The following is a 24,264-nucleotide window of genomic DNA, read 5'->3' on the forward strand; positions in this document are numbered from 1 at the left end:
GCGGCGATACCTAATATATCCAATTTTTTTATTTATGTACGTTTTACACAAGGATTTCATTTTTGAAACAAAAAAAAAAAAAATCATGTTTTAGTGTCTCCATAGTCTGAGAACCATAGTTTTTTCAGTTTTTGGGCGATTATCTTAGGTAGGGTCTTATTTTTTGCGGAATGAGATGGCGGTTTGATTGGCACTATTTTGGGGTGCATATGATATTTTTGATCGCTTGCTATTACACTTTTTGTAATGTAAGGTGACAAAAAATTATTTAGCACAGTTTTAATTTTTTACCGTTTTCATCTGAGGGGTTAGGTCATGTGATATTTTTAGAGAGCCAGTCGATACGGACACAGCGATACCCAATATGTATACTTTATTTATTTATGTAAGTTGAGTGTCTCCATAGTCTGAGTCATAGTTTATTTTTTTGGGGCGATTGTCTCAGGTAGGGGCTCATTTCCCCCCCCCCCCTTTTATTAACCAATTTTTTTTTAATTTTATTTGGGGGAAATGACGTTTGTTTATTTTTACTTGAAACTTTTAATTTTTGGGGGGTGAAACTTGATTTTTTTCACTTTATTTTTTTCCCCACTTTGGGACTTTTGGGGGTCTAATCCTTTACAATGCATTCCAATACTTCTGTATTAGAATGCATTGACTGTATGAGTAATACTGTATTACTCATACAGCTTTCTGTCTGAGATCCAGGTGCCTGGATCTCACAGGCACGTCACAGGAAAACAGCGGCGATGCCTCAGGAAGGCATTGCGCTGCCTTCCATGCCATCGGGTCCCCCCTACAGCCCCATGGGGACCCGATGTCACCGCCGCCGGCAACATGAAAAGCCGCAAACCGCAGGTCTGAATTGACCTGCGGTTTGCGGCGAACGCTGACACGGGGGGGTCACAGGACCCCCCTCGCATTTAGCCAAGGTGCCTGCTCAATGATTTAAGCAGGCACCTTGTTCCGATCACCGCCCCACCGGTAATCGTAAATACACAGGGTGTACAGGTTACGCCCTGTGTCCTTAAGTACCAGGACATCAGGACGTACCTGTACTCCCTGTGTCCTAAAGAGGTTGACAGTGAACCCCACAATGCCCACCACTTTAACATTGACCACCCATTAACAGTGACCTTCATAAGGGCCACCCTTTAAACAGTGACTCCAACAGTGCCCGCCTCTTTATCAGAGACCTCCACAGTGTTCGCCCATTTAACAGTGACTTTCCCTTTAACAGTGACTTTCACAGTGACCGCCCCTTTAACAGTGACTTTCACAGTGACTGCCCCTTTAACCGTGACTTTCACAGTGCCAGCTCCTTTATTAGAGACCTCCACATTGCAAGTCCTTTTGATAGTGACCTCCACAGTGTCTACCCCTTTAACAGTGACTTAAGTGCATGCCTCTTTAACAGTGACTCCCACAGTGCCCGCACCTTTAACAATGACCTCCACAGTGGCTGTTCCTTTAACAGTGACAGTCTCATTAACAGTGACCTCCACAATGCCCGATCCTATAACAGTGACCTCCATAGTGCACGCCCCTTTAACATTGATCTCCACGGTGCCCGCCCCTTTAACAGTGATATCCACAGTGGCTGTCCCTTTAACAGTGACCTCCACAGTGTCTGCCCCTTTAACAATGACCTCTACAGTGTTCTCCCTTTTAACAATGACCTCTACAGTGCCCGCCCCTTTAACAGTGACCTCCACAGTGCCTTCCGATTTTAATTTGCCCATCCCTTTAACATTGACCACCCCTTTAACAGTGACCTTCATATTGGCTGCCCCTTTAACAGTGACCTACACAGTGCCCGCCCCTTTAACAGTGCCCTCCTATTTAACATTGACCACCCCTTTAACAGTGACCTCCACAGTGCCCGACCCTTTTTTACAGTGAACTCCACAGCACTAGGGTTGAGCGAATCTGAACTGTAAAGTTCAGGTTCGTACCGAACTTTAGGATTTTTGGACCCTTGACCCAAACCCGAACTTTTCAGTAAACGTTCGAGTTCGGTGTTCGGCGATTTAATGGAGCTTTTTGAAAGGCTGCAGGGCAGCCATTCAACAAGCGTTTAACTCGTGTGCCCTAAGAAGCCATCACAGTCAAGTCTACTAATGGCATGGCTGTGATTGGCCAGTGCAGCATGTGACCCAGCCTCTATATAACCTGGAGTTACGTAGCGCCGCACGTCACTCTGCTCTTACAAGTGAAGGTATAGGATGCTGCTGCTGTGAGGGAGAGAATAGGAAAGAATCTGTTATCAGAACTTGTTAACTCTGCGATCTACAGCGATTTTTTGTGTGGGTGCAATGCAACAGTTTTGTACCCTGCCCTAAAGCCCAGAGACACAGAAAAATAAGTTTTATCCGTCTGTTAGTTAGGTGGCCGTCGGCAGCCATTTTGTGCAAGTTCAGAGCACCAGCACTGCATATGTGCCAGGGACAATAATTTAACCCTGTTCTTTTAGTTCAGTGGGCAACATATACCCATTTTTTAAGTGCACCTATGTGACATATTCACATTTTTTTCTGTAAAGTACAATCCAAGTAAGTCCATCTGTTAGATTCTGTGGGGACAAATTACTTTTTTTGCTAAAAAGTACATTTGCACCCTGCACTGTATTTGTGATAGTGAAAGAAATCTGTTAAATCCATCTCTAATTGTGGGTGAAAAAAAAATCATTTTTTTTTCCATAAAGTACCTTTGCGGTCTGCACTGTAAATCTGATAGTGAAATAAAATCAGTAAATCCATCTGTTTAACAGTGTGTGAAAAAAAAAAATCACTTTTTTTTCCCATAAAGTACTTTTGCTGCATTTGTAACAGTCCAATACAAGTGTTAAATATTGCTGTTATACTCTGGTTTAAAAAAAAAACACCCATTTTGTGCTAGATACTACATTGTGGTCTTTGCTGCAATTGTGACAGTCCAATACAAGCTTAAATACTGCAGTTATATTCTGTTTTTAAAAATAAACTGCATTTTGCCATAGATACTACATTTGGGGCCTTTGCTGCATTTTTGACAGTCCAATACAAGCGTTAAATACTGCTGTTATATTCTGGTTTAAAAAAAAACACCCATTTTGTCCTAGAAACTACATTTGCGGCCTTTGCTGCATTTGTGACAGTCCAATACAAGAATGATACAAAAAACCTACAAAGGGGACACACAGCACATATAATAGCTTTATTAGACAATAGTAAATTACAACAATTAAAACATTAATTGAAAATGAAGCAGCAATGCAAGTAGGCACTGCGATAAGCAGCTCACCTGCTGTACCAAGAGAACGAGATCACCACCATCTAGAATGCTCACTTCAATAGTAAATGAAGGGGCACTAGTAGCTGTAATATCACAAAGGTCAATTGAAAACTTTCACCCAAAAATCTTATTAAATACCTATTAATATACTATAAAATTTTCGACTGACATAAACCATCTGTTAGTTTGGTGGGTGAATGCAAAGAATGAGGAGAGCGTCAAATAAGGGACGTGGCCCCGGTCGTGGTGCTGCTGGTGTTGGTGGAAATCCTGCTGCAGGGAGAGGACGTGGTCGATCTGTGCCAACTACACGCACAAGTGAAACACCTTCCTCAGGTGCTAGTAGGCGACAGAACCATCGTTATTTGGTAGGGCCGAATGCGGCTCTATAAATGGTGAGGCCAGAACAAGTACAGGCGATAGATTGGGGGGGCTGATAGTGCCTCCAGTTCAGGGGCGTACATAGAAATCACTGGGCCCCATAGCAAGAATCTGAATTGGGCCCCCTAACCCTGCCCACTACCCACCCCTGGCCCATCCCACCTCCTGTCCTGGCTCCTCCCCTGCCACACCCCCATTTGCCAATAAAGAAATGTATACATACGTACGTATTCGTACTGACCCAGAGAATGAAGGGCACAGGTCAGTTTTGCGGCAAAGGGAATGCTATAGGAACAAAACCCTGTGGTATCTGAATCTATGGGACTACTGTGGATATTCCATAAAAGATTTATCTGCAGTCCTATGTAACATTGCAAATAACACAGTGATAACTCTGAGTACAGATAATGTAGTAGAGGTCACATGTAGTCCTATGTAACACCACAAATAGCACAGTGATAGCTCTCTGAATACAGATAATACAGTGATTGCTCTCTGATTACCGAAAATGTAGCAGTGTTACCTGCAGTCCTATGTAAAACCACAGATAACACTAGTGCTGATAATGTGGTAGTATTACTTGCAGTCCTATGTAAAACCACAGATAACACTAGTGTAGATCATGTAGTAGTGTTACCTGTGTCCTTAGTGTGCCTCCCTGTGCCTCTCCCACGGACTCCATGCTGGCGTATCTGCCTCCTCTTCCTTCTTCTTTCTCTTGCCCCGCACAGAACGTCCTGATGCAGCTGCGTCAAGACATAGGAACACTGTGGGCATGGTGATGGTGACAGACACAGGGAGAGACACACAAGGACACACATAAATGCATACAATAAATATGATCACATCACACATCACTGCCGCCATATTGTCATCACTTCTCTTACCCCACCAAATGGTTGCAGTACGCCACTGCCCAAACCGCTTTAACTCCTTGCTGCTAATGCTGACAGTGCACATAGCCACCAATCATATTCCCTCCCCCCCCACAGGTGACTGATGTGTTGGGGGGTGGGGAGAATATGATTGGTGGCTATGTGCACTGTCAGCATTAGCAGCAAGGAGTTAAAGCAGTTTGGGCAGTGGCGTACTGCAACCATTTGGTGGGGTAAGAGAAGTGATGACAAAATGGCGCTGGCATTTTAGGGGGCATTAGGGGTTGGGGGGCTCATAGAGGACCCGGGGGGGGGGTGCTTTCCTCCTACTCCTCCCCCCCTGGACATTTTGGAGTAATGGCATCAGGGGTTGGGAGGCTCATAGAGGACTCAGAGGGGGGGGGGGGGAGGCTCATAGAGGACAGTGTGCTTTCCTCCTACTCCTCCCCCCCTGGGCATTTTAGGGTAATGGGGGCATTAGGGGGGCTCATAGAGGATTCAGGGGGGGGGCTCATACAGGACAGAGTAGGAGGAAACCAGACTGTCCTCTATGGGCCCCCTCCCCTCCCTCCCTATGAGTTCTCTTGCTGCCTGGCAATGATGCAGCCTGCATTTATCTATCTATCTATCTATCTATCCCTGGACCCTTCCCATTCCCAATATAACAAAAAAACGGCACCAACCGTTTCCGGTCAGGAGCGGGGAGACAATCCTTCAGTCTGGGGCTGGGTTCTATGCAGTGTGCACGTTGCGCAGCCTACTTCACTCGAGTCGCTCAGGTCAGAGAATGAATGTGTAAGTATGACCGGCGCCCGCCCCTCCTGCCCGCAAACACTGACCAATCAGCAGCTGCCTATTTATGCTGCTGACCTGCGCTGATTGGCCAATGTGAAAAGTAGAACACACCTGCAGGCTGGCCGGGAGAATCAAGTTCAAGCAGTGAGGCAGCAGATTAATACAAGGGGGACGGCGCTGATCAAAGGCAAGTGCCGCGGGCCCATGCTGTGCCTGCGCCGCCCAAAGTGTTTGTTTGTACTAGTACCGTCTAAAATAAATGGAGGGGGCGGGACCTTCCGTGCGCTGTGGGCCCACCTGCGCTCAGTCCCCCCATGGCCATCAGTCTTTCACCTCACCCCCTTGCAAATCAGCCAAGCAGTCTGAGCATCAAGTCATGCAGCACTCTCTTCTGATTTTTGAGTAATCTGCTAGCAGGGTTTCCCAGGGCCATCCGCATAGTTCTGCCCCAGAAGTGGAAGAGATTGAGTGCACCGATGCCCAATCACTTATGTTTCAGGATGAGTACATGGGAGGACCACCGCAGCACGTCTCAGTTGATGGCGAAACACAGGTGCCAACTGCTGTGGCTTTCTACAATATGCAGACAGACAAGGAGGGCAGGGGTGAAGACTGGGTGAAAGATGATGTGGAGGACGATAAGGTCCTTGACCCCACATGGAATCAAGGTCATGAGAGTGACCTGTCTAGTTCGGATGAAGCGCGTTGGTCGCTCAGAGCCACCAGCACAGCAAAAGAGGGAGCAGGGTGCAAAAGCAGAGCGGCTGTCCCCTAGACAGTACGCCTGCTACTGTCCACCACACCAAGGGACCGAGCACACCAAAGACAGCTCTAAGGAGTTCCCTGGTGTGGCAGTTCTTCAGACAATGTGCTGACGACAAGACACGAGTTGTTTGCACGCTGGGCAATCAGAGCCAGAAGCGAGGTTTAAACATTCTAAACCTGAGCACACCTGCATGACCAGACATCTAAGTGCATTGCATGAGCTGCAGTGGAGTAGACACCTCAAAAACCAGAAAGGTCTCTGGCTCGTAATGCTTTCTCTTCTGCTGCATTTTTGGCCTCTTCATCCCCCCTCTGGAATGACAGTGCCACCTGCAACCCGCAACAGAGGATGTGCCATCAACGCCACCACGTGAGTCACCAAGTAGCTCTACAATGTCCCATGGAAGCGTTCAGCTGTCTATCTCCCAAACACTGAGCAAAAGAAGACGTACCCCCCTGACCACCAGCGATCCCTGGCCCTGAATGCCAGCATTTCAAAATTCCTGGCCTTTGAAATGCTGTCATTCTGTCTGGTGCAGATGGATAGTTTTAAAAGCCATATGGCGGTGGCTGTCCCACAGTTCGTCGTTCCCAGCTGCCACTACTTTTCCAGGTTAGCCATCTCTTCCCTGCACAACCAAGTGGGGGACAAATCAGGTGTGCCACTGCGCAACACCATCTGTGGCAAGGTCCACCTAACTACGGATACGTGGACCAGTAAGCGCGGTCAGGGACATTATATCTCCCTAACAGCACACTGGGTAAATGCAAGTGGCGACTGGGCCTGAGGCGGATAGCAGTTTTGGCGCATGTCCTTCCACCACTGAGGATTTGCCAGGGCGTTTTTCTTTACCCCCTGTTGCTTCCTCCTCCTACTCCGCTTCCTCATCCTCTACCACCTCCTCATCCGGTCAGCATAACACCTTTCACCACCAACTTCAGCAAAGCAGGGGTAAACGGCAGCAGGCAGTTTTGATACATATTTGTTTGGGGGACAACCTGCCCTGCAGCCAGTGTATTGTCTCAACATGTGTTTAGCACGGCAGGGGGCGTTATCACAGAACAAGCGCAGCCGCCTGTCCACAACCCAATGTGGACAAGCTCAACTTTATTAAATGATCCCACAGGACTTGTCCGTACCTTGTGCAGAATTAGACATGAAATACCCCGCCTTACCTAGCCATTGTTATACTCACCAGCGCACCTTTCTCATTGTTTATTTTCTATATTTCCCAATATTTGGGATGTACCCTAATTTAAACAACAATAAATAAATTAAAATTAAAACAAAAAACCAATGTTGGCTACCTCCTCCAGCGCCGCTTCCACCTACACCGCTACGTCCACCGCCTCCTCAACCTCCTACTCCATGTGGACCTCCACCTCCTAGATCAAGATTATTATTTTTAATTTTAAGTATTTTATGTTATTTTAAGTCATTTCACCAATTTGTCTGATACATTGTTGGATGACATATCCCATATTTTGGGCTGTGATATACCCCTAGCTCTACCTAGTGGACAGTGAATAGATTTCACTAATTGTTTGTTACATTGTCGGAGGTGAAATTCACCAATTATTGGATGTGATATATCCCTGCTCTACCTAATAAACAAGGAAATACATTTCACTAATTCGTCTGTTACATTGTTGGGTGACAAATGCTCATCTTTTGCGCTAGAAAGTACATTTGCGGCCCACACTGCATTGAGTACAGTACGAATGGTGAGGCCAAGAACAAGTACAGATGATAGTAAATTGGGTGGCTGATAGAGCCTCCAGTTCCTTCACATTGTCTCCCACCAGTCCCCTGCCTGAAAGTCAAAGTTGGCACCTACTGCCCATGGCCACCTGTCTTTCAATTCACCCCATTGCTATTAAGGCAAGCAGTCTGAGATCCAAGTCATGCAGCAGTATCTTATGCTTTTTGATGACTCTGCTGGCAGGGTTTCCGTGGGCCATCCACATAGCCCCTAGCACCAGAAGTGGAAGAGATTGAGTGCACTGATGCCAACCGCTTATGTTTCAGGATGAGGACACTGGGAAGACCACCGCAGCACGTCTCTGATGATGATGAAACACAGGTGCCAACTACTGGGGCTTTCTGCAGTCTGCAGACCGACAAGGAGGGCAGGGGTAAAGAGTGGGTGGAAGATGAGGTACTAGACCCCACATGGAATCAAGGTCATGCGAGTGACCGTGTGCAGTTTGGAGGAAGAGGCGGTGGTCACACAGGGCCCACCAGCACAGCAAAAGAGGGAGCAGGGTGCCAAAGCGTCTGTTACATAGAGATGTCCCGAACTATTCGCGTGCGAACAGTTTCCCGGCGAACATCGCTTGTTCGACGTTCGCCGCGGCGGCGAACTTATCCGATGTTCCGTCCGCCCTCTATACGTCATCATTGAGCAAACTTTGACCCTGTACCTCACAGTCAGCAGGACACATTCCAGCCAATCAGCAGCATACCCTCCCAGACCCTCCCACCTCCTATCCAAAAAGCAAGGACCGCATCCATCTTAGATTCATTTGGAAGCTGCAGTTGTTAGTGAGAGCAGGGACATGTGCAGCTGCTGCTGATTTAATAGGGAAACGTTAGCTAGGCCAGTGTTCTGTGTCCACTCCAGTCCTCAAAGACTCGTACTGATCTGCTGTAAGGGACAGCGTCCTGACAGCACCCAAAAAGCCCTTTTTAGGGCTAGTACATCAGTCTGCTTTTTTTTTCTTCTATGTAATCTAATTGCAGTTGCCTGCCAGCGTGTGGTCAGGCCCACAGCGTGTATGAACTTGCCCACTACTACCACTCATATCAGGTTGTCACAGTAGCTTGCACACTAGTACAACTAATTGAAAAAAAAAAGTGATTTCCTTGTGTTCAGAGGCCACGTACCTGAACTCGAAAAGTTCTGAGGACATAGTTGACTGGCTAACACAGGACACCAATCTTCTACAGCTTCCGCTCGGAACCTTGACGCACCATCCTCCTCCAGCTCAGCTTCGGGCACCTCTCAAGTTACCACTCGCCTGCCTGCCGCCACCACCAACACTAGACCACAGCTGCTTCACTTGATCTGTCAGAGGAGTTATTTACACATCAGTTGGAAGAAATGAGTGATGCGCAACCATTATTGCCAGAGGATGTAGATAACAGGGATAGTAGTCTCAGTCAGGCAGCATTACACACATGGACGTACGGTGTGATGATGATGATGTTGTACCCGCTGCCTGCTTCCTTTGCTGAGTTGTCAGATACAAGTGAAGCGATTGATGATGACGATGTGTCCGTGGATGTCACGTAGGGTGCCCCGCTCGAAGAGAAGAGTAACAGGGGGAAAGTTCAAATGGGGAGACGAGTTGGAAGCAGAGGAAGGTTGTCGCAAGGAGCTAGTGGCACAGTCAGACAGCATGTATCGGCACCCATGGTCAGCCAGACAGCACGCAAATCACGCAAGCTGTTGCCACACCAGAATGCAGTCAATGCAAAGCTCAGCAGTGTGGCATTTTTTTTGTGTGTCTGCCTCTGATAACAGCGATGCCATTTGCACCTGTGCCAAAAGAAACTGAGTCGTGGGAAGTCCAACACCCACCTAGGTACAACTGCTTTGCGAAGGCACATGATCTCACATCAAAGCGCCTATGGGATCAACACATGATGAGTTACAAGCAGCAAACAAACTCCAAAGCCACCATCCTCCTCCTGGTCAGCATCTTCAGCCACGTCAACCACTGCTGTCCTCCTTGCCCCCTCTCAACCATCCGCCACTCCACCTCTCACCTTCAGCAGTCCTGCTCATCTGCCCACAGTCAGGTGTTTCTGTCAAGGAAATGTCTTGAGCGTAAGAAGCCAATGTCACAGTCACCCCCTTGCCCGGCGTCTGACAGCTGTCTTGTCTGACTCTTAGCCCGCCAGCTTTTACCATAAAGCTGGTGGAGTCTGAGCCTTCCAAAAATTTGTAGCTATAGGTGACACCGCAGTCGAAGGTACCCGGCCGAAATTTCTTTTCACAAAAGGCAATCCCCAACCTGTACTCTGTAAGAAACAGTCATGTAATTTCTCTAAGTTTCATTATCTGGTAAAACTGTGTTAAAATTTTATGTAAAATGTCCTGCAGTATTTGTTTGGTCAGTAGATGGCAGCATAGGATCAATTTGCATTGGAGGTTCCATAGAGAAAGTGTATTAATGTGATACTGGTCCTTTAAGGCAGCAGCTAAGTGTTGAAGTGACACGCCCCTTATGATGTCACCCTGCCTCAGTGTGAGCAGGAAGGCGGAAAGAGGGACTGAATTGCAGCTGCCCGCCATATTGGAAAGATACCAAAAACAAGTTCTGTGTTGTGTAAGACGTGTGTGGAGATACTAAAGGACGACTTCCTGTACAGCCAAGCTGTGTGAACTTCGGTCTAGAGACGGATGGAGTACAAAGAAACCGTGCATTTAGTGGAGCCAAGTTAAAAGGACTGTGTGCAGCAACTAACCTGTGGAGCCGACATTAGGCTGTGTGAATTGCCTCAAACAGTAAAGAGACTCACAGTGCTGTTGAGGTACCGGACAGTAACTGTAATAATCCTGGATTATATTCAACTGGTTTTCCGGACCTGCTGAGGAGGACTTCTATCTTGCGGATCCTGTGATGATTAAAGAAAAGGGACGACATCGGGCCCCATCGTGCACTTCCACCAACTGTAAGCGGTTCCACTTGGACCACTGGGATAAGGGGGTGCGCACCCGCTTGAAAGTTAGGGTCAGTTAGGGATAGTTTCTGGGACTATACTTTACTTAGTGTCCGCACTGCAAATACGGACACAGCGAAGGTGAAAATTGTTGCAGTGTTTAACTTGTATTGTTTATACTGTTTTGAATATTTTGCTTGTCTTTACCTTTGTAACTGCATTGTTAACCTAGCCTTTATTAATTTATAGTAATGCAATTTTATTAATCTTGACTTCGCGCTACGCACTCTTTTCTGGTTACGGAGTCAAACCACCTGCCTTGCTCTCGGTTCACAAATTGGCGTAGTCGGCAGGATCCGCCTACAGAATGGACGGCGTATGCACCCGTTTTAGGAGGGATGGTGCTGGTGGAAGAATGCCAGCAGGGGCTGTAATGAGTCAGTTAGCAAAGTTTGATGGCAATAATATGTCTGAGTGTGTGGGCAGAGCAGATACGAATGGTACAGCGCATGTACCAGACCGCACCAGAAGTACTAGTAGAGCTAGCCATATTGACGTTACAAGGAGATGCTAAGACTACAGTGATATTGCGGCCATTTGAACAAAGACAGACATTTGAGCAAGTTGTCCAGATTCTATCTATGGAGAAACCGCATTGCTGGGGTCCCTGCAGGCACGGTTCTTCCAGAGGGTACAAAAGGAGAATGAAACTCTCCCTCAGTAGCAAATGCCCTACAAGAACTGCTCAAAGATATTCAAGGGAAGGAAAGAGGGGGCTCACCAGCCTTCTGTAACCCTGATCGGACACTCGTGACCAGTTTATTCTGGGGATCCGTGAATGGCAGTTTGACTGTTGCTATGCAGGACTTTATACGACGGGAGACATGATGCTAAATTTCATGACGTACAGGTATTAGGCCATCTTACGTGCCATAGTATGGTTCAGAAGCCTCAGGACCGCAGTTGGAGTTACATTGTCGTCAGGGGGCTATCTCAGGCTCAGAAACTGTGGAAAAAGGGACAGTTAAAGAGATACTACAGTAATACAGAAATTGCAAGAGCCCAAATGGAACACCTACAAACCAGTTGTAATGAGAATTCTATGAGAATTGCAGGCCTCCAGACAACTAGAGATGAAGGGGTGGGCTGTTCACACCAAGAAGGTCAGAATCACCCACAACCCCGATGGAGGGATGAGGATAGGAACTACCGAAGGGGTGCCAATAATGTAGTACAACTCTCAGGAGAGACCGATGGGCTTACCGAAGGGCCCAAACCGATGGCCAGAGCGATGGAAATACGCTGCTGGGAGTGTGGACCACATTGCTGCTAGATGTCCAGAGCAGCAACAAGCTTATGAGAGACCGCCTGTTAAACTGAAATCCCTGCTGCAGTAGGTCGGGGCAGAAGGGAAACTGAGAAGGAGACTGGAGGGTGAGAATGCCCTGAAGAGGACCTGATCGCTGCAAGTCCATCATACAGATGGAATTGGAAGGTATTTCCGGTTACCGGGATGATTGACACGGGTTCCCAAGTAAAGACCCTGAGTAGAGACTGTTACGAACGGTACTTTCAGCAACATGTGAAATATGATCCCATACATTCATACGAGTGGTTTGCAGCTAATCAGTTACCAGTACCGGTGGTGGAGCAGTGGCCTGGATGAATGTCAGATTATGTGGCCAAGATTAGGCAAGAAAGGCATTGTGGTGGTACAGGAGTCACATGAAGTAAAGGTCCCTGTATCTTGGGGATGATGTGTTAAAAGATTGGATCAGATTCTCTTTGAAAAGAAAGGTCACGGTTTTGGAGAGAAACCACTAGCCATCGGCCAACTCAAACGGACCTTCCAGCGGCTGGTCTGAACACGTGGCTTACAGAAAAGTTCAGATGCACAGTGTCCTCTTGCTCGAGTTTCAGTCCCTCTGCATACAAAAAGTTACGTTGACCACCCAGACGGGAGATGATAGTGTCCATGCCTGTAGGCACCTGTAGGAAACTAGAGAGCATATCTGTGTTGATAGAACCACTGCCGACAGAAGTGTTGATTCCACTAGTAGCCGTTCCTTGGCAGTAGTCCGCAATGTGAAGAGTACCCCTCCGATGTGTGAACACCAGGATCAGAGTGCTGCTGGCTTACCTCTATGTGACTCCGGAGGAAGTGAGGAAAGCGACCCGATGCAGTTGAGGCCGGCTGAAACGAGGTGAATGGACCGCTAACAGTGTCTATGGGGGAAGTGAGAACCCCACCCCTAAATGGAATTGTGGTGCAATTCGAGAACAGATGAAGATAGAGACTTCGTGTTCTCTGAACAGATCCGGAAGGTAGATGAACGGTTATGGGAAAACCGCACAACCTTTGCACGTCCTGCTGAAGATTTTGGATGTACAACAGGATCTACCATGAGATTCCCACAGGAGACACCCCTCCAATCAGAGAGCGCTACCTACGAATTCCTCCACAGATGTATCAGGTGGTGTAAAGAACGGTTGACCCAGATGCTGCAGAGTGGGATCATTCAAGAAGCCAAAGTCCCTGAGCAGCTCCAGTGGTACTAGTAAGGAAGAAAGATGGGTCCATTCGGTTTTGCGTAGACCATCAAAAGTTGAACACCTGCACGTACGAGATTCCTAACCCTTACCTCCGGATTGAGGAGTCCCTTTCGGCACTAGGAAGAGCCCGATACTTCTCCTCACTAGATTGGCTAGTGGGGTATTGGCATGGTGCCAATGGTCCCGAGAAGATAAGGAAAAGACAGTCCTTTATGTTTGCCATGGGACTATACAAATTTAACCGGATGCCCTTTGGGTTGACAAATGCACTGGAATGTTTCAACGATTGATGGAGAAATGTCTGGTGACCTTCAACTTTGAGTTCACTCTCATCTACTTGGATGACATTATAGTGTACTCTGCAACCTTTGAGACCATCTCCACCAGTTGGGACAAGTGTTTAAACGATTGCAGGAACATGGCTCAAACTGAAACTCAGTGTTCCAATCTGAAATTGACTACTTGGGTCATCGGTATCAGGAGAAGGGGTTAGGCCGTCGAGGGACAAGATAGCGGCTGTTCAAGATTGGCCGACACCGACTACCCTGCGAGAGGTGAAAGCGTTCCTGGGAGTAGCCGGATATAATCGACGGTTTATTAAGGACTTTGCAGCACCACTTAATGCTCTCCTCGAGGCACCTCCGGGGGTCCGAAGAACCGCTCTGTAAAATGGGGCCCTGAACAGGAACACGCCTTCCAGGCATTGAAGGATGCTCTAACCAGCCCCAATCCTGGCGTATGCTGATTACCATTTGCCCTTCCAGCTATATACGGATGCAAGCCTGTATGGTCTCGAGAGCAGTGCTCTCTCAGTATCCAGGATGGCAAGTGCGTGTCATAGCGTATGCCAGCCGATCTTTGCGAGATTCTGAAAGAAACCTGACAATTATAGTTCATTTAAGTCTAGAAACTGTTGGCACTGGTATGGGCCAATGACTGAGAAATTCTCTGAGTATTTGACCGGAGCTGAAGTCTTAGTACTGACTGACAACAACCCATTAGCTCACTAGAGAATGCCAAGCTCGGGCTTTGGAGCAGAGGTGGATAGCCTGAATGTCTAAGTTCAATTACCGCATTAAGTATGGGTCCAAGACAGAGAACCAAAATGCTGATGGACTCTCTAGGGTAACTACCCAGGCCCCCAGCGGAGAAGTGGATCATGAGTTAGAGCATGTGGAGGTGCCTGACTTCAGCAGATTTTCACAAGCCTTGGTCATTGCTATGCAGTGTGCAGTGGAAGGGACCGAACTGGCTCCTTTCTTTGGCCCCTCACGACAGGAATGGGTGCAATACAGCAGGCCCATGAGGGGCTGGCAAAAATGATCAAGTGTGTTGAGAAAGGCAAGAAGCCCTGTAAAGTGGAAAAAGAACGACTGACACGTGAAATGCTATCAGTCCTGAGTCAGTGGAAAAGTTAGAGATGAAAAATGGAGAGTGTATGCAGAAAAGTATATCTACCTTCTGAAAATCGACATTAGTTATCAATCGTAGTGCCTAGTGAACTGGCTCAATCATTGGCTCTTGAGGCTCATAATAAGAATGGACATTTTGGTCATGAGAAGACCTTTAGTTGCTACAGCGACTGATTTACTGTCCAGACCTCCGTCAAATGGTCGAAGCAGTATGTCATAGATGTTGAACTGTGAGATCCATAGGCGATAGAAACAAAGAGCTCCCCTGCAGACCATAGTGACCCAGGAACCTTTGGAGATCGTCATGATAGACTACCTAATGGTGGGCCATCCAACAGTGGGCACAGTACTGCCTCGTAATGGTGGACCACTTAACCAAATTTGTGGTGGTGACTGCCACCAAGGACCAGACCGCTGTGTCGGCAGCTCGAGCCCTATGCCAAGATTTTCATCCGAGTGTACGGTGTGTCCACAACGCATCTACTCTGTCCAAGGGGCTTGCTTTGAGGGACATGTAATGAAATGAAGATCAACGTATCTACGGGATAAAGAAGTCGCGACTTGACTCCATACCATCCCCAAGAAAACGGAGCCTGCTAACGATTCAATAGAACTCTGCTACAGATGGTAGCAGGACTTGAGGGGAGGACAAAAGTTACAGTGGCCTCAGTTTCTTGTCTGAGATGTGTGGGCCTATAACAATCAGGTCCATTCTACAACAGGGTATTCTCCTTATACTCCTCTTTGACGGTCTGGGCGAAGTGTCGGAGAGTTACAGCTAAATGATGTGGATGGGTTCCCTCCAAGAGATCCAGCCTCCTGGGTGCGACACACTGGCAGAGACTTGGAGACAGTTCGTCGATTGGTGCGGCAGCGTCTGCAAGAAAATTCTCTTCCTGATAAGACCCCCGGTTGCAAAGGGCACCATTGGCAGCCAGGTGACCTGGTGCTGGTACATGTCAAGAAGCCTCAAGGAAAAATGGAAAGCAGGTGGGAGGCTGTGCCGTATCGTGTAGTTTGCCCGCAAGTATGCAAATGGGCCAGTGTACGAAGGAACTGATTGTGTCCGAGTACTTCCCAGAAATATGTTGCGCCTGTGTCAATCTGAAGAAGCAATTGTGATGGAACTGATAATGTCAATAAGATCCCAACAGTCCGAGACTGGTGGTGTGGAATGGGCTCATGATGATGAGGATGATTGTTGGCCAATCCCTACTCTGAGGATTGTTTCCACCTGTGACTACCTGTGCCCCAGCCTGTGCCCCCTCTGGTGCGGAGTCTGCTAGGTTCTTCTCAGCCTATAGCTACAGCACCCCAGAGATACTAACAGTGGTTCTCAGACGCACCACTAGACCAAATGCTGGCACTCCCCCTGTTCGGTATGCGCAGGATGAGTTTATTTGGCCTGCCATAAAACGGTACATTACCAACTCTAACGTATTAGAGTACAGCCTCTGGATATTCAGTCATTGGCAGGGACTGCCAATCTTAAAGTGGGGGGGGGGAATATGTAAGAAACAGTCGTCATGTAATGTCTCTAAGTTTCATTATCCTGGTAAACTGTTAAAATTTAATGTAAAATGCCTGCAGTATTTGTTTGGTCAGTAGATGGCAGCATAGGACCAATTTGCATTGGAGGTTACCATAGAGAAAGTGTATTAATGTGATACTGGTCCTTTAAGGCAGCAGCTAAGTGTTGAAGTGACACGCCCCTTATGATGTCACCCTGCCTCAGTGTGAGCAGGAAGAAGGAGGAAGAGGGACTGGAACTGCAGCTGCCGCCATATTGGCAAGATAGAAATCAAGTTCTGTGTTGTGTAAGACGTGTGTGGAGATACTAAAGGACATTCCTGTACAGCCAAGCTGTGTGAACTTCGGTCTAGAGACGGATGGAGTACAAAAAAAACGTGCATTTAGTGGAGCCAAGTTAAAAGGACTGTGTGCAGCAACTAACCTGTGGAGCAGACATTGGGCTGTGTGGATTGCCCCAAACAGTAAAGAGACTCACAGTGCTGTCGAGGTACCGGACAGTAACTGTAATAATCCTGGATTATATTCAACTGGTTTTCGGCCTGCTGAGGAGGACTTCTTTCTTGCGGATTCCTGCGCTGATTAAAGAAAAGGACGGACATCGGGCCCATCGTGCACTTCCACAAACTGTAAGCGGTCCACTTGGACCACTGGGATAAGGGGGTGCGCACCCGCTTGAAAGTTAGGGTCAGTTTGGGATAGTTTCTGGGACTATACTTTCTTAGTGTCCGCACTGCAAATAGGACACAGAGAAGGTGAAAATTGTTGCAGTGTATTAACTTTTATTGTTTATACTGTTTTTGAATATTTTGCTTGTCTTTACCTTTTGTAACTGCAATGTTAACCTGCCTTTATTAATTTATAGTAAATGCAATTTTATTAATCTTGACTTCTGCGTACGCACTCTTTTCTGGTTGAGGAGTCAAATCACCTGCCTTGCTCTCGGTTTCACAACTCTATTGTGGAAAAGGAAGTCATGGCATGTCTGGCACACAGTGTTGGGGGCAAGGGTCCATCTGACCACTGATACCTGGTCTGCCAAAGCACGGTCAGGGCAGGTATATCACGTACACTGCGCATTGGGTAAACCTGCTGACGGCTGCCAACCATGGAAGCGAGGTTGGCGACACCGCCACGACTTGCAGGCAGGCCTGCTGCCACCTTTTCTACTCCTCCCACTCCATCCTCTTCACTAACCTCCCTTGGCTGAGTCCTCTTCTGCTGCTGCGTCTTGCTCCACATCAACAGCACCCCCCCAGCTCCCAGGGGTTATTCCACATCCCGGATACGGACAGTGTCACGTCGTCTTGGGGTTGACTTGCCTGAAACAGAGAGTCACACCGGACCAGCACTCCTGTCGCCTGAACGCACAGGTGGATCAGTGGCGGACTCCGCACCAACTGGAAATCGTCAAAGTGGTGTGTGACAACAGGAAGCAATTTGTTGGCGGCATTGAATTTGGGCAAGTTGACACATGTGTGTAATCTGATCGTACAACGCTTTGTGCATAAGTACCCAGGCTTACAGGACGTCCTCAAGCAGGCAGGAAGGTGTGTGGCCATTTCAGGCGCTCCTACACGGCCATGGCGCACTTTTCAGATATTCAGCGGCGTAACATGCCAGTGAGGCGCTTGATTTGCGACAGCCCCCGACACGGTTGGAATCAACACTCCTAATGTTCGACCCCCTGCTCCAACAAGAAAAAGCCATAAACATGTATTTTGTATGACCAGGGTGCTAGGACAGCCTCTGCGGAGCTGGGTATTTTTTTGCCACGTTACTGGACGCTCATGCACAATGCCTGTAGGCTCATGCGTCCTTTTGAGAAGGTGACAAACCTAGTCAGTCGCACCGAAGGCACCATCAGCGACATCATCCCATTTGTTTTCTTCCTGGAGCGTGTCTGCGAAGAGTAGCTGGATCAGGCCATAGATGAGCGTGAAGAGGAAGAGTTGTGGTCACCATCACCACCAGAAACAGCCTTATCAGCATCGCTTACTGGAACCTGCGGCAACGCTGGAAGAGAGTCAGAGGAGGAATGTGGCTTTGAGGAGGAGGAAAACCAACCACAGCAGGCATCCCAGGGCTGCTCGTTGTACCTATCTGGTACCAGTGATGTTGTAACATGGCCTGGGGGGGGGGGGGGGAAGAACAGACCTTCAATGAGATCAGTGAGGACGAGGAACGGGACATGAGTAGCTCGGCATCCAACCCTTGTGCAAATGGGGTATTTCATGCTGTCATGCCTGTTGAGGGACCCTTGTATAAAAGGCTGAAGGAGAACGACCTTGTACTGGGTGGTCACGCTACTAGACCCCCCGGTATAAGCAGAAGTGTCTTAAATGTTACCGAATTACCGGAAGTCGGAAAGGCTGCAGCAGTTCCAAAACAAGTTAAAAAGTATGCATTACACAGCGTATAAGGGTGATGTCCACAGCACAATGGGAATCTAACAGGGGAAGAGGTGAAAGTAATCCTCCGCCTACACGACCACGCCGGCAAGGACAGGACGCTTTACAGACGTGTTGTTGATAAAGGACATGCAGAGCTTTTTAAGTCCTACGCATCGCCACAGCCCTTCGGGGTCCACCCTCAGAGAACGACTCGACTGACAGGTAGCAGACTACCTCGCCTTAACTGCAGACTCAGGACACTCTGAGGAGCGATGAACCCCTTGACTACTGGGTGTGCAGGCTTGACCTGTGGCCTGAGCTATCCCAAATTTGCGATAGAACTTCTGGCCTGCCCCGCTTCAAGTGTCCTGTCAGAAAGGACCTCAGCGCAGCAAGGAGGTATGTCACTGAGAGGAGAAGTCGCCTAGGTCAAAAAAGTCTAGATTACCTCACCCTTTATTAAGATGAATGAGGCATGGATCCCGAAGGGACTGACAGTGGGGAATGCATTTGACTAAAAAAAGGCCTGATGAGATGCCTTGGGCTATAAAATGGTCACACGCTGCTGTATTTAATCTCTGCATGCCGGAGGACTTGCGTGACATATTCGCCACCAACTAGGGTCAAGCCGCAATGTTTTCAGTGCACTTTCTGCCTGGAAAACATCAATTAGCGGCTGCAACAATACCTAATTTTTCAGGCATGTGTACATGCCTAATTTTTCTGGCCTCTGGTTGCTGCACTGTGGCTGCAAAAACAAAAAACAGGCACATACATGTGTCAATTCCCTTGGTGATCGTTACCTTGTTGTGGTGAAGGGGCTTGCGTATCACAATGAAGCGATCACCTCTATGAGAGTGTTGGCAATGTTGGCACACCCCAGATGAGATACGGTCGTTGCTTCATTGAGAACAGACCAAAAGCAATCGGCCTGGATAATTTTGCATAGGAAAAAACATTAATTTTCTTTGTGATCATCTAAGGTGATCATTAAAGCATACTAGGCAACAATGGGCCCCACACTGCAGAATCATTGTTTTCTGGGTCACTTAACTGTCACTGACATACCTCAGCACGCACCATAGCCTTTGAAAAACCGGCATCGACTGCAATCTCCAAACGTGCGCACGAGCACAGTCATCACTACACCAAGATTGACGCATAGAGGAATAAGATTTATATCATGAGTCTGTCAACTATTGACAACTCTAAGGGGTTGTCTAAACTCTATTCCATACACATTCCCTGATAGGAATAGTACTACTTAACATACCACTCATATCGGGTAGCACAGTACATTGCACGGCGCATGCGCAGTGCCCCAAATTGGAAGTCAGAGGACCAACCTAGCATCTTTTTCCATCTCCCGGTTCCTAAAATCTATTCCATACACCGGCCCCTTATAGGGGACAAAACAGAGATTAAACTGGTAAGAACAGATTTTTTTTAATAATAAAAAAAAAGGACAGCCTCTGCAGAGCTGGGTATTTTTGGGCCGCGTTACTGAACGCTCATGCATAATGGCTGTAGGCTCATGCGTCCTTTTGCGGAGGTGACAAACCTGGTCAGTCAAACCCAAGGCAGCATCGACCTCATCCCATATGCATTTTTTCTGGAGCGTGCCCTGCGAAGAGTGCTGGATCAGGCCATAGATGAGCATGAAGAGGAAGAGTTGTGGTCACCATCACCACCAGAAGCAGCCTTGTCGTCGTCGATTGCTGGACCTGCGGCAACGCAGAGAGGAGTCTGAAGAAGAGTCAGAGGAGGAAGGTGGCTTTGAGGAGGTGAAAAACCAACCACAGCAGGCGTCCCAGGGGGCTTGTTGTCACCTTTTGGGGACCCTTGGTGTTGTACGTGGCTGGGTGGAGGAAGAGACCTTCAATGATGTCAGTGAGGACAAGGAACAGGACATGGCTAGCTTGGTATCCAACCTTGTGCCAATGGGGAATTTGAGGTTGTGCAAATTGACTGTTTGCAGTGAGTTAAATGAGGAGTTTGGTCTGTTATAGTTAAGGTTTAGTCTGTCACTGTGAAGTGGACTTAACCCTTACACTACCTGATCGATACTTCATCATACCTGATCTTTTAAAGCACGTTATTCCAAACAATTTAGGAATGTTAGGGGATTTATGCCCTTTATGGATTAAAACCAGACTCTGCATCAACTACGTAATTTTCCATGGGAGTTTTGCCATGGATCCCCCTCCGGCATGCCACAGTCCAGGTGTTAGTCCCCTTGAAACAACTTTTCCATCACTATTGTGGCCAGAAAGAGTCCCTGTGGGTTTTAAAATTCGCCTGCCTATTGAAGTCTATGGCTGTTCGCCCACAGAAAATTTTATGTTCGCGACATCTCTACTGTTACATTCTTGGGTGACATTTTGCCATTTTTGCCGTGAATAAACCCCTGCTCTGCATAGGTGACAGGGACCTAAATAAAAAAAAAATCATCTGTTACATTCTCAGTTTACATTTTACCATTTTTTGCCATATACAAACCCCTGCTCTGCATAGGTGACAGGGAACAAATTTTTGTAAAATAGTCTGTTCAATTAGTGGGTGACATGAACACAGTTTTGCCGTGAATAAACCCCTGCACTGCATAGTTGACAAGGACCGAAATTTTTAAAAATAGTCTGTTCCATTGGTGGGTCACACTAACCAATTTTTGTTGATGAAAAACCCCTGCTCTGCATAGCTGACAGGGACTTAAATTTCTAAAATTCGTCTTTAATTGACGCGCGTCCCCTCCTTTCATTAGATCCTTCTGCTTTAACAACTTGTACCACATTTCCGCTCAATTACATTTTTTAGCCATTGACCTCCCTTGGATGTGGTATTCCTTTCTCATGCTCCCTCTCCGACATGGAACCCTGATTCCTTGTACCTGTGATCACCATGGTAGGCTCATAAAAGAACATCGAAAGTTGATAGAGAAGATATCCAATTGTCACGGGGACGTGCGATCAGGCAGAAGTTATCTAGAGTCAACAAAGCGGCAGCAGGGCCTCTCCTGTCTAAAGTTTCCAAATCCAAAATACCCCAGTGACATTCCCTGTAATTTTTATTAATCATTCCAATAACAGGGCATCTTTAGAGTCCTGTATTGTTATTTATCGTCACTACCTCCCCGAGTCGGGAGTGGGTAATTGCCACGCGCCCCCTTCTTTACTTGGATGCTTCTAACTTGTCCCACATTTCCACTCGATCACATTTGATTTCATCCATTGACCTCTCTTAGATGTATTATCCCTTTCTCAGGCTCCCTCTCCTACCATGGTAGGTGCATAAAAGAACATCGAGAGTTGATAGAGAAGATATCCAATTGGATCGTGAACATCATGGGGACGTGCAACATGGTGGAGGAGTATGTGTGCACACGCCTACACGTACTGACTTATGGGTCTGCCCCCTTCAACTTCTGGGTCTCCAAATTGGGCACATGGCCTGAGCTTGCCCCTTTACGCCTTAGAGGTGCTGGCCTGCCCTGCAACCAGTGTATTGCATGAACGTTTGTTCAGCTAATGTGGACAAGCTCACGTTCATTGAAATGAACCAGACAGGGATCCCACAGGACTTGTCTGCATAGGTGACAGGGATCTAAATAAAAAAAAATCATCTGTTACAAGGTACTTGTGCAGAATAGACATGTATACCGGCCTCACCCAGCCATTGTTGTACTCCAGCGCGCTCTCTCTGTTTTAATTTTATATTTCCCAATGTTTTGGGGTCTACCCAAATAAAAGAAAATTAAAAATTAATAAAAACAAAAACCAGTGTTGGCTACCTCCTTCTCCTCCGCTTCAACCTACACCGCCACATCCACCGCCTTCTCAGCCTCCTACTCCATATGGACCTCCTCCTCCTAGATCAAGATTAGTATTTTTAATTTTTACGTATTTTATGTTATTTGAAATCATTTCCCTATCCACATTTGTTAGCAGAGCACTTGCCATGCTCTTAACCACATTTTGCTGCCTTTTGCAGCCCTCTAGACCTTTCCATGACTTTTTAAGAGCCATTTTAGTGCTCCAAAGTTCGGGTCCCCATTGACTTCAATGGGGTTCGGGGTCAAGCAAATAAGCTTGAAATATCTCGCTTTGCATGTAATGAGTCTCTCATATGTTAGTTTCACCTTTTAAAGTTGTATTACTGAAATAAATGAACTTTGCACCATATTCTAATTTTTCCATTTTCAACTGTACATACTAAAATTTTATATATATATATATATACACACACACACACACACACACACACACATATATATATAAAAATTTGTTTGTCTGTCTAGACGCCTGTCTGTCTGTGCGCAACCAAACGACTGAAACAATCTTCACCAAAAGGGGCGGGCACTGTGGAGGTCACGATTAAAGAAACAGCAATGTGGAGGTCACTGTTAAAGGGGCGGGCACCTTTAAAATGGCGGGCACTGTTGATGTCACTGTTAAAGGGGCAGGCACTGTGAAAATAATTGTTAAAGGGGTGGCCACTAAGAAGGTCACTTAAAGGGTTGGTCACTGTTTAAGGGGCGTGCAGTGTGGAAGTCACTGTTAAAGGGGCGGGCCCTGAGGAGTTCACTGTTAAAGGGGTGGTCACTTAAAATGGCTGGCATTTTTGAGGTCACATTTTAAAGGGGTGGACACTACGGAAGTCACTGTTAATGGTGCGGTCACTGTTAAAGGGGAGGCCACTGTGGAAGTCATTGTTAAGGGGATGGGCACTGTGAAGGTCACTGTTAAAGGGGCAGCCACTGTGGAGGTCACTGTTAAAGGGGCGGGTACTGTAGAGGTCACTGTTATTGGGAAAAAAAAAAACTGTTGATCTTTTTAGGACACACGGAAACACACACACACATATATATATATATACACACTGCTCAAAAAAATTAAGGGAACACAAAAATAACACATCTTAGATCTGAGTTAATTAAATATTCTTCTGAAATACTTTGTTCTTCAGATAGTTGAATGTGCTGACAACAAAATCGCACAAAAATAAAAAAATGGAAATCACATTTTTCAACCCATGAAGGTCTGGATTTGGAGTCACACTCAAAATTAAAGTAGAAAAACACACTACAGGCTGATCCAACTTTGATGTAATGTCCTTAAAACAAGTTAAAATGAGGCTCAGTAGTGTGTGTGGCCTCCACGTGCCTGTATGACCTCCCTACAACGCCTGTGCATGTTTCTGATGAGGTGGCGGACGGTCTCCTGAGGGATCTCCTCCCAGACCTGGACTAAAGCATCTGCCAACAACTGGACAGTCTGTGGTGCAACGTGACGTTGGTGGATAGAGCGAGACATGATGTCCCAGATGTGCTCAATTGGATTCAGGTCTGGGGAACGGGCGGACCAGTCCATAGCATCAATGCCTTTGTCTTGCAGGAACTGCTGACACATTCCAGCCACATGAGGTCTAGCATTGTCTTGCATTAGGAGGAACCCAGGGCCAACCGCACCAGCATATGGTCTCACAAGGGGTCTGAGGATCTCATCTCGGTACCTAATGGCAGTCAGGCTACCTCTGGCGAGCACATGGAGGACTGTGCGGCCCTCCAAAGAAATGCCACCCCACACCATTACTGACGGTCATGCTGGAGGATGTTGCAGGCA

Source organism: Bufo bufo, chromosome 1 (genome assembly GCF_905171765.1).
Source record: "Bufo bufo chromosome 1, aBufBuf1.1, whole genome shotgun sequence".
NCBI classification, from domain to species: Eukaryota; Metazoa; Chordata; class Amphibia; order Anura; family Bufonidae; genus Bufo; species Bufo bufo.